At 35.0% G+C, this 12,309-nt stretch overlaps 1 non-coding gene across 1 annotated transcript; it reads left to right on the top strand.

Moving 5' to 3' along the window:
• The first annotated feature begins 1,457 nt into the window (after nucleotides 1–1,457).
• On the top strand, nucleotides 1,458–1,529 carry Trnae-uuc. The gene has a single exon. It is a non-coding gene; the product is annotated as a tRNA-Glu (tRNA).
• The last annotated feature ends 10,780 nt before the right edge of the window (nucleotides 1,530–12,309 follow it).

Below are 12,309 nucleotides of genomic sequence, written 5' to 3'. Positions count from 1 at the left end.
TATTTCGGGATGTCAGCGGTCAAGAGGGGTACACGTGCCGACAAATAACGAAAACAGAATAAAAACACTGCGACAACTCAGTTGACTGCGTAAAATCTATTTTTCGAGATATACAAAAACATTTCTAAATTTAATCAAGTAACGATTAAATTCGTATGCTGCAAAATAAGCAATAAATAGACGCTTGGTGGCGCTGTTGTGCTGTTGTTGTTGCCGCCGTTGACGCTACTTTCGTTTTGTTAACAAAAACAATGTGTTAAAAATAGTACGGCATGCCGCAATGGCGAATGAAAATGTTTATCAACATTGCCGAGCTATTACAATACTGTATATACATAATATAAATATATACATACACGGTATGGGTTTTGTTGTTGTTGACCCAGATTTACTGGCCCATAATTTTAAAAGCAACAGAGAAAAGCCACTTTGCTGTCTTCTGGCGCGTTCTTTCTTGTTTTTGGTACTTCGATTGTGCGTCAGCACTGCTCTTGGTCAAGTCATGTCACGGCACACACCTACACATGCACATATATACACATATGGTTGCATGTGGATATCACAATTCGGTGGCGCTAACGCCACCTTACCACCACTTCAGCGACCCAGCCAACTAAGCGCTGCCAATTTGATGGATGTTGCTGTTTATTGGCTGAACTATGGGCGAGTGTTGCTTCACAGTTTTGTTTATTTTGTTAAGTTGCGCATGTTTATTTCAGCAATAAGAAATTATAAAAACGATAGCTGCATTGGTATGTACGTATGTATGTTTGTCTGTAAGCATGTCGATTTTATGTCCGCTCGTGGCAGCTTGAATAACAATATTTTATCAACACTATTGCTTTTTGGCTTTCTTGTGCCAACAGCTGTGTAAATTTCCGAATATTTTCAAGTTTTTGAATGGATGAAATAAATACGAAATAATATTTGAAAGCGTAGATTCGTATGCGCACCACTCGCCAAGCGCTCAAAGCAATCAAAAGCCACTTAATATAGCAAAACAAAATTGCAAAAATAATGCGTAAAACAACAAAACATACATATCGTCAACTAAAATGCAAAACAACGTATCATCAAAAACGAATTGAAAATCGTTCATTTATAATAATCAATATATAACCAATATATAACCATTTCATAACCAATATATAACCATTTTATAACCAAAACTCAAATTTATTTTCAGTATGAGTGTATGATAACCAATATGTAACCATTTTATGACTCTAATTTTGTTCCAATATGGGTGGTTTCTATTATATCGTTTTTTCCGTTGCCTTTAAACTTATGAAAAGTGTTGTTACATTAGTTTTCATCTTAGGTGATGATATACACATATCTATGAATATTTGGGTATATAAATGTCGCATGAATTTATCATACTGAGTCATTGTTTTCGCCAAAACGCTACAAATACGAGCGAAAACTGGCGCGCGTTAGGTAAAGAAGATTAGGGGTCCCATATGGTCTAGTGGCTAGGATATCTGGCTTTCACCCAGAAGGCCCGGGTTCGATTCCCGGTATGGGAAGTTTTTTTTTTTTTTAAAAACATTTTTTTTCTTTTGAAAACATGAATCTTTACTGAGATGAGTTCTTTGATACAAATACACAGTATTGGTAGAGAAAATACAAGAAAAACACCATAAAAGGCTCAGTCGAAGTTATAGCTACACTGAAGCTATAATACTCTTCACCGCTGAATCTCTTATAGCATAAATTCGTATAAAGAGGTTTTTAAAATGATTTTCAGCCAGTTCTGTTTGTCAGCTATAGGCTATAGTGGTCCGATCCTCAACTTCTTCGGAGATTGTAGGGATAGAGTCGACAATAACACTAGTTTACAGTCATTTTGCGACTGTGATGTTAGAGGCTGTTCATTGCTAATTTTAGGCTGCTAACACTGACTATGATAGTCAAAATTTCGTAACACGTAGAACGATGTGGACTAACTTTTTTTTTCCAGAATTTTATGAAATGATCTCCATTTCCAGCGAGACGTTGCGTGTTTCACATCTATCGTAAATACGGATACATTGCGGCCAAAGGCTGGCGACTCGTCAATTTCGAAACTAGTCTAGAGAAATGGCCATCCAAATCGTGGGACTTAACGCCTCTCAATTATTTTCTATGGAGTATGTTAAATCAAAGGTTTATCCAATGAATCAGCAAGGCTCGTGGTCAGTTTAGAAAAGAAATAAAGTTCTTTGGAATTTGTGCATTTCGCTTTAGACCTTTCCAATTGTACTGCGACTCAATGCTACCATCAGTTAAGGTGAATGACACTCGTGTCTTTCAAAACACATTTCTGCAATAGATTTTAATAGCGTCTTGTCATTGTAGGTCGCATTAAGAATGCACGAACTCCAGTCTTCAGTGTAAAATTAAACGTGAGAACCGACATGCGGTTAATACAAAGTGTCATTCAGCTGGTAAAGAGAATATGTGATGGCAGCACTTTAAGTGCCAGTTGCTATTGCAAATTATAAAAGTTAGTTTTCAGGAAAGTACACGCTGAAATGGCGAAAAGTCCTTAAGCAAAATGAACGACCAACAAGGACTTCAATTAAAAATTTAAATTTAAATATTATACTTTTGAACTATTAGTTACAAAATATACACTCATCTGACAAAAGGAAATATTTACATTTACTATGAGCCAAAAAAGAGTAATGTAAAAATAGCTTATTCATAATTTCAAAATTATTAATTTTATTTTCAAAATCTCTGCCGTTCCAAGTCACTCTTTTCCATGCACGAAAAAAGAGTCAGTGAATCATAAGAGCCCGTAAGACTTTCGGAAATTCCTCAGTTCCCTCTCCAGGAACTGTAACTGACCGCTGGCAAGCTCAAACCTAGCGACCCACGATGGGATCCCAGCAGAAATACTTAAAGCAATCGCCGCAGGACAGCCCTCAGTACTCTTAAATAGTTCTGTTCGCAACTTTAGACGTACGAAACGCCTTCAGTACCGCGATATATGTATGCGGACATGATCGACACTTTAAAAAAATATTTTAAACCTCGATTACCTCAAGGCTGTAGTGCGCAGCTAGCTTAGTAACAGAAAACTGCTGTACCATGCTAGAGAGAGATCAAAACAAATAGAAGTTACGTCTACGTCAAGAGCAGCACAATGGTCAATTTTAAACCAAGATCTTCGAAACATTAGTTGGAATCATATTTAATTGATTGCGTCGACGCCATAGCAGCAGTAATCAAAACGCTTTGAGATGAAAATGATGTAATTTTAACTTCCTTAAGCTTATTTACTGATATTTATAACGGGTTTTTCAATAGGGAGGCTATAAAAGTAGACCGATAGGGACAGCAAACGACGCCATATATTTCCCACTCATTTGACATTTCTCTGCAGTAAAGTTTGCCATTTCAGCATGGAAAGATACATGATCCAACAACAAGTCGAAATTATTAGAATTTACTACCGAAATTCGGAGTCAGTGGCCTCAACTTTAAGCTTAAGAGCGCTACGTCCAATTTATGGTCGTCATAATCGTCCTTTAGATTTAGAAGGTTGACATTTATCCCATTGCCACGACAGTCGGGTCTACAAAACCGGATCGGACCCGGATTTTTATCCGGTCAAGGACTGTGAAGTCGGCAGAATTCTTCCGTTACAACAACAACAACATTTTGCGAAAAGATCATGCCTACATCTTACAAGATGAAATTAACGCAAGAACTGAAGCCGCTTGACCACCAGGATCGTCGTATTTTCATGAATTGGGCTGAGCAACAACTTGAAAAACATTCGGATTTTCATAGAAAAACCAACTTCAGCGATGAGGCTCGATTCTGTTTGAGTAGCTTTGTCAATAAGTAAAATATGCATTAATATTCAAAGAGTGGTATTCATATTTCTCTGGCATACTGTATATATACATATAATATAATTAAATAACTACGTAGTTCTATGATATATTCCATAGCATTTGTTATCTTTCATTTGCAATAAAACTTTTACAGTCAATTAGTTTTTCTTCGCATTAATATTTATTGCAAATTTGGAAATTTATACGCAGCAGTACATATCGATATATATGTGAGTGTGATTGTATTGGCAGTAGTATTTGCAGTAGTAATGTATAACGCTGTGTGATTGCAAAATGAAATGAAGTGAACTTTTAATTAATTTAATGCAACAGGACACGCCCGGCATATCCTGTCTTCATTTTTTCTTCTGCTACAGCTCCTACCACTTCCTGCCTGCAGCCATTTTACAACTACACACACACTCACAAACATACACACTTATAGTGATACACATATCTCGGTAGTAACTTTTGAAGTGTAATTAAATATGTCACAACGTAATAATCACAGACAGTCGCTCGCAACTCTACGCTTGTTGGCTGATTGTTCATGACGACAGTGACGGCGACGACGACGACGACGACGATGTTGATACCTACGCTTGCCGCCTATTCTACTATATGTAGTGATGTGGCAATGGTACACACCTGCCCTCGATTATTTCATGGCAAGTTTAACAAGCAAACTTTTCATTTACTATCTCCACGAAGTTACTTTGGTACTTTGGCACTGACAAACAACTGATATAACTTTTGCATTGAGTCAAATTTCCGCTCAACCAAAGCCAATGGGATGAGCCAGCCAGCAGCGAGCGCTTGTTGCCTGCCATGCACCGTGGGCTGAGCCGGGCTAAAGTTCAGCAAAGGGTTAAAGTTGGCACTTTGATTTGCCATTACGACAGTGCTTTTAATGCTTTTAATGCTGCGTATGTTGGTATTTGCATTGCATGTTGATATCCTGCAAGTTTTGTGCTGTTCATTAGTTGGAAAAGCAAATCAGTGCGATAGGCTATCTCAAATAGAAAAGCTTTGTATGCTACGTGTCACACTTGCTGTATGTACAGATGTATATGTGTGTGTATGTTTATTTTTTCAGAGATATTTGCAGTTAAGTATAATTAATGAAATCGAAGGTTGACATTTTCTATGTAAGCTTTGACTTTGTAAATGAATTAATGAATGTTTCGTGTGAAAGGGGTACGACGTTAGCTGGCTAGCATTGATGATTGATTTGTCTAAATGGTTTTCCAATGATTTCAAAACAAAATTGCATGCACGTGTTTGTATTTCAAGCATAAAAACTGCTGCTTACAATCCATTATTCTTTTAACCTTTCTCTCTCACTAATGTAGCACTTAAAGGCATGAAGATTAAAATCACTAGCATATGTTGTTGTATTGAGTGCACCACTTTGACGAGGCATTGCCTGTCACTGCCATACACTTTGTAGCTTATACATTAATTAGGCTAGAACTTGAAATACAATTATTGTAGAAAGGTAGAAGTAAACGAAATGATTTATAATATTATGGGCGCCAACTTTGAGTTGTAGAGCTGGTCTGCTAATGCTAAAGTTAGTTAAAAGAATACTTACATGAACATTACTAGTTGCTTAAAAACGCACTGTATAACATTCTCATCAATCAGCTCTTGGTAATATTGACGGTAGTGGTAATGACTTTCGATAGAAATCATGTCCATCACCCACTTTGGCGTGAGAACGTATACTCGTAGACTATTCATTTTTATTTGACTGATTATCTTCGCAAAATTTAGTATAGTTCATTTTCTAAGCAACGCTGTATTCTCGGAGCTTATTGTGCAGATCGGAGCGCTATAGCATATAGCTGTCATAGAAACTGACCGATCAAAAACAACTACTTGTATGGACAACTTCTTTATCTTTAAGTTATCTGCACTAAATTTGGCACAGCTAATTGCCTCCGACAGTGCTATAATCTCCCAAGATATTGAATAAATCGGAGCACTATAGCATATAGCTGTCATACAAACTGAGCGTTCGAAATACAGTCGTTGTATGGAAACGTTTTCATTTGAAGAGATATCTTCACGAATTTTGCAACGTATTACTACCCAAGGAAACTAAAGAATCTCAGAAGAAATTGTTCAGATTGGACCACTATAACATATAGCTTCCATATAAACTGACCAAATAAAATTCAGTCGGTGTATGCAAAACTTCTTTATTTGGTACGTTAGCTACTCGAAATTCTGTATGGATTATAAGCCAAGGTAAAGGTACAAGCTCCGCTGAAACTGTTCAGATCGGCCTACTATAGCATATAGCTCTAATACAAACCAGTCGCTCAAAATCATGAGTTTGAATTGAAGCCTTTTCTATCTGACAAGATTTGTGCACTAAATTCAGCACAGCTAGTTTTTAAAGACAACACTACATTCTCCGAACATCTTGTGCAAATCGGAGCATTATAGCATATAGCATCCATACAAACAGAACGAACAAAATCAGGCATGAAAACCTTTTCTATTTGACGAGATATCGTCAAGAAATTTGGCAGGTATTATTGTCTAAAGCAGCGATATAATCTGCAAAGAAATTATACGGATGGGACCATCATAACGTATGGCTGCCATACACACTGAACGATCACAATCTGGTGCTTGTCATAAAATTCTACGGTCTACAAATTTCGTATGAGTATGTGTATGTATGTATGTTCACACAGAAAACCAAATTTATTCAAAAATATTAAACTAAATCGTTTCACGACTCATCACTACAACCTAAACGTGCCGCCCATATTTCCATAATTTACTCGTAATGATTTTCTTCACGAATACCGTTGTCCGCCTCATTGGAATAGCAATTAAAAAACAACTTTTATTAATACTTTCTTGTTATTTATACCATAATTTTCATGCCGCTGACATGTACGCTTATCACGTACGAAATATATATGTATATGAGCAGCTGACGCGTTTGGCGTTGGTGGACAATTAACATGGGCCATGCACCATTAGCATGTACATAGATGAACAATAGCAATAACTATAAACAACAATTAAAGAAATTAAAAAGCATGCAACACAAATAAAAGACATAAACAAATTAATGCAAGTAAAAAATAATTGAAAAAAAAAGATTGAAGTTCAAAATTGACAGCTTAGCACTTAAGGGCAGACTTCAACATCAAACGGAGTCGCTTGTATGCCACCGCAAGCAGAGTTCAAAGCATTTTAGTTAGAAACTTATTAAATGCTATAGCCAAATATACTTATAAATGCGCATGTGTGTCCGTGTGACGCGCAATTTTGGTGTAGCATTTAATATGCCAAGTGTGCTTCTAAGTACGTCAGTCACACGTCACAATTTAAACGCTTACACAAGCATTCAAGTCGCGGCGTTTATTTTCGGCGCCCCGTGCTGCATAACTACACCCATACGTGCATATAACACTATGGTAGATTTGTAGTATGCTTCTTAGTACGTGCATTTCGAAATTTATTTTACGTGAATTGCATACAAAACGAGCCAAAATTGTTTAGTTTAATGCCTGACGACAGTATTTAGCGATTTACTGCACAATCAGAATTTTCGTTTGTGTTTGAAATTTTAATTTAGCCAAAATGAGTCAAACTAATAGATACACTTGCGCATTTGGGTACATAGATTTTTAAATGTAATAAATTTACGTTGATATTTTTCAATATTTTTACTCAAATCCCTTACCTTACAATGGTGAATGAGGTTAAAATATTTCTTTCCCACGACAGACGGGTCTAAGTAACCGAAAAGGACCCGGATTTTTATCAGGCAATTATTTCCACTACAACAACAGGTTACAATACAATTAGCATAGAACGTAAATATAACTCACATTTAAACGGAAACCTATACCACTTCACATTTCACAACCTGCAGATGAATTACCTAATTCTGAGAGCGAAACTGGTAGCATCAAATTCCAAAAAGAACCACCAACTTGAATAACGTTTCAAAAGTTCATGAAAAACATGTGTGGATACCGTTTCATAGGTTCATGAAAAACATGTGCGGTTTCCATTTCATAAGTTCACAAAAAACACACAATGCCTGATTGGAGCTCTTTTTTCAATTGTATGGATGCCTATAGAGGTTGAAGGCTAAGTTATACATTTATTTAGGCGCCCTATATGACCGTATCGAATATGAAGGGTGATTCAAGTGATTCAAGTGATTCAAGTAGAGGTACCCTTTTCAATATTACGATGAATAAAAAAACAAGAAAGGAAGGGCTTCGTTCGGTTGTAAACGAACCTTTTATATAATTGCAACTTCCCGCGATCAGCCAGAAGCTCGAGAACTTTTATACTAGGAGTATGCGGGCTAAGAGAGATATTGAACCGAATTTATATACATTTGACATATGGGCATAGCATTATCCGGAAATATTTTTTACAACAATTGCTTCTTGATTTGTGGACTCGAAAATTAACGATTCAAATGGAATTTAAAATTGTGTTATATGGATAGTAGGCGGTGGTTTTTCTTTGGAGATTGTAGCAAAGAGTTTGGTATGAATTTGTGCCAAATTTCGTAAGGATAGCTTGTAATATGAAAGTTTTCCAAGTAAGTACTGAGTTCGGACGATTAGTTTGTATGAAATCGGTTAGAGGTGACTTGGGAAGCAGGGCAGCAGTAGATAGTGCCGGCAGAAACAAGTGAATTTACATATGTATATTGGGTGCTGGGCCGAAAAGCATCGCTAGAAAAGATATAGTGTGCACCAGATTGACAAGAGGAGTGTATGGCTGTCCTCCAATAACTTGAACGACTTTGGTAAGACAATTCAAGTCTCTACGACGATTAAAAACTGCAAATGTCAACGATCACGAACGTGAAAAAACAACCCTTCAAACATTTGGTGTTAGTGAAACCGCAGAACCTATTGAAATCCAAGTAATGCACATGCGTTCTGAAGGTTGACTGGTTCTCTTGACAACAACTGACATTGTGAAGAACCAGAACAGAGTCAAGTATTGATGAAAGGACTAGTCAAAATTCTGATTTTTAACAAAAATGTCGGCTTCAGAAAACCAAATATGTAGTGTTTTGTGTAATACCAAGTATAACAACAATAAATATATTTCCCTTAATTAGCGTTCATTTGATTTTTAATAGTTATAGTTTTTAATAGTTATTAATATCTGAATATTTAATTTAAAACTATTATTGATGAAAAGAAATTATAATTAGAAACGCTATTTTATTTATATACGCATTGTTTGTGCCCAAAACCCGTAATCGATAGTTTTGCATTGCTAGTAATTTCGTTAAAATATTAAAATTGTTGACATCTGTTGTTGTTCACCGCAAAGTACACAACACGCGATAAAGTTTCAAGCAATAATCGTACTTTTAGGCTAAACATTATGCCTTTTTAAGTAACACACTCGGTGCATATTATACGAAATAGAACCTAGTAGCAAAAATAATATTAAATGAAGTAATGTAGTGAGTTGAGTGGTATAAAATTCCATTAAAATAGTGAGTTCATTAGTAATAAACAGATTCTTTTTCGAAGAATGCGTATTGAGTATACAGAGAATAGTAGTATATCTCGAAGACCTATAAAATATTTCACTAAGATTGGTTGAGTAGTTTACGAAAAATCTTGACAACCGACTTTAAAAGAACAGTTTCCCGAAAAACGCCTTTAAAGCTTTAAGTGTCTAAAGCAACTACGCAACTTTTTTAGCCTGTATCTTCTAAACGATTACTGGAGTCAACTTTAGAACAACAGCCTAGAGATATTACGGAAAGAAAAAAGACAATAAAATTGTTTCTTTTGAAGCCGTGAAACATGTAACCTCTTAAAAAATAAACTAATTTACCGAGTGAACTCAGCTGTTACATTTTATAAGGCAATAACTCAAGAACTAGTTGAGATATCAATTTAAAATTTCAAAAATAGTTAAAACTTAGTAAAATTTGAAAGAACCCCCGTTTAAAATTCTTGTAATTAATTTCTTTATTGAGTCTTATAATAAGTCCCTAAATTGAAATTATTTTTTTTATAATTCATATAATTAATTTCTTAAATTGAGTCGTTTCCCAAAGTGCTTGGATAATATATACCGTAAGTGTTTTATGTGGCAACTTAATTGAGTATATTAGTTAATAGCGTGCACTAATGCAAATAATAGATAATTTAGGCAGCCCCTTGATTGAGTCAATTAGTAAATCGGCATGAAATGAGTTGTTCAGCCTCTTTATTAGTTAAGAAAATTTACATAAAATACGTTTTTAAAATAGCTACTTAATCGAGTCAATTAGTTAATTGACATGGAATAGTTTATTCACAATGCTTTTAATTTAGTCAGTTACTGAATTTATATAAAATAGTTTATTCAAATTACTTCCTAATTGAGTCAATTAATAAATCTACACGAAATGAGTTGTTCAAGCTGTTTATTAAGTGAATTAATTAGTACAGGGACATGAAATACGTTATCCAGACTGCTCTTTAATTGATTCAATTAGTAAACTGACATTAAATGCGTTATTCAGACTTAAATGAGTCAATTAGTAAGTTCACATGAAACACGTTATTCAGACTACTTTTTCATTTAGTAAATTAATAAATTAACATGAATACCACATGAAAATTACTTCCTTATCGAGTCAATTAGTAAATTTACTTCAAATAGTTTAGACTGCTTCTTAATTGAGTCAATTAATAAATTGATACCTAAGAAATTATGCAATTTGCTGCTTAATTGAATAAATTATATTTACTTTAAGGTAAAACGAAAATCCATAAAATTTCCTATTGGTTTATATGCGTGCATGCAAGTACTATGTGTTATGAATTTCCGATTATGCGATAATAATAACAACACTAGTTGAAAAAAAGGCAAAAACAAAAAACTAAAACATGCGTTTATACAAATTTTAACACTGTTTTGATTTTGTAACCAATTGTGGCTTTTATTTGTTTGTGCCAAATAACAATTTTGTCGCACATTCAAATGACGTGCGGTTTACCTTATTTCTTTCGTTTATATTAAATGTGCCTTTATTTATGTTTTGTTTTTGCTTTGTCTTGTTGTTTTGAAATTAATTGAAAAAATATTGAGTTTTCCATATTCATTTCTATCAAAACTGTGGTCGGAATATTAAATGCGAAAATGCACATAAATACATACAGGCACACATATGTATATGTATATAAAGGTGTACATATGTACACAATTAGTTATTTATATGGTATATGGTAATAGTTGAGCGCTTTGAGGCATTTACATGCATACAAATTGCTATTAATAAATATACAATATTTAATTATGTATGTAGGTGCGTACCAATGTTGCCACACGTGACATTTTCCGGTGACACGTTTTTACGCTGTGCACGTACGCTGTTGTGTTTGTATTTTATGCTCAAATAGTTTTTAGTTTTGCGAAAGTTTATTTCAAATACATTTTAAGTTTTTTTTTTTTTTTTTTGGAGGACACACAGCCATTAAGGTATTTACCCCGGCCGCTCCCCTGCACTGGGCCGTGAGCTGTGATGTTAGAATATGAACTATGCTTAGCATTTGATTTCATTTGTGTTGCCGTGATTTCAGCGGCTTATCGGCTCCGAACCATTGCGACGTGTCAGAAATATATAAAGTCTTCGAGTAATAAAATTAAATTATTGGCGTCTGGTGTTGTAGTTGACAAACTTACTTAAATTTTTTATTCAATTTATATAGATTATGTTGTAAGATAAAAAGTTTATTCCTTTATTTTTAATTAGATTTTATGTTTCGAAATGTGATCGCCACTTCAATTCCAAGCCAAATATGAGCTTTACTACTAAAATAAAGCTTTTAACAGTTGTTTTCAAATTATCTCCTTGAAAGCTTTAAAAGTCCGGAATGATATTAGTCTATATTGAGTGATTTTCATGGACGTACACCCTGTCAAGGAAGTATCGGGAATTCTTCATTTCCCCTCTCATAACCCGCTTATATGGAAAACAGGAAAATTTTTTTCCAAGGTTGGTACAACTGTCCTTAATTATGATGCCAAAAATTAGCGCGATCTGTCAATCAGTGTATTTACAGCAGCTGTTTATGTCAGCTGACCTCAGTAGTGTTTGTCGAGTTTTACAAAACTCAGTGAAAACCATTTTGAAAGATAATTTGGGCCTGAGAAAAGGGAAGTAACGATTGGTTCCAAAATCACTCAATTTTTTCATTAAATAGCGTGATGACTCGCACGGAGAGTTCGGGAGAAAGGTTATGCGAAAGATTTGTGGACCTTTGCGCATTGGCAACGGCGAGTACCGCATTCGATGGAAAAATGAGTTGTACGAGATTATTTACACAGTTCAGCAAACACTTAAGCTTTGAAGGTTTTTTTTTTTTTGGATACAATACCCGCCACTGGAGGTAGAGGAAGAGCAAGACCTATACTCCTTTGAAGAGATTAGGTGGAGAAGAACCCAGCAGTATGTATCTCGAATTGT

The sequence above is a fragment of the Bactrocera latifrons genome, unplaced genomic scaffold, assembly GCF_001853355.1.
Source record: "Bactrocera latifrons isolate USDA-ARS-PBARC rearing strain unplaced genomic scaffold, ASM185335v1 scaffold_208, whole genome shotgun sequence".
Classification (NCBI taxonomy): domain Eukaryota; kingdom Metazoa; phylum Arthropoda; class Insecta; order Diptera; family Tephritidae; genus Bactrocera; species Bactrocera latifrons.
The sequence above is the reverse complement of the archived record's forward strand: the minus strand, read 5'-3'. Positions and strand labels throughout refer to the sequence as shown.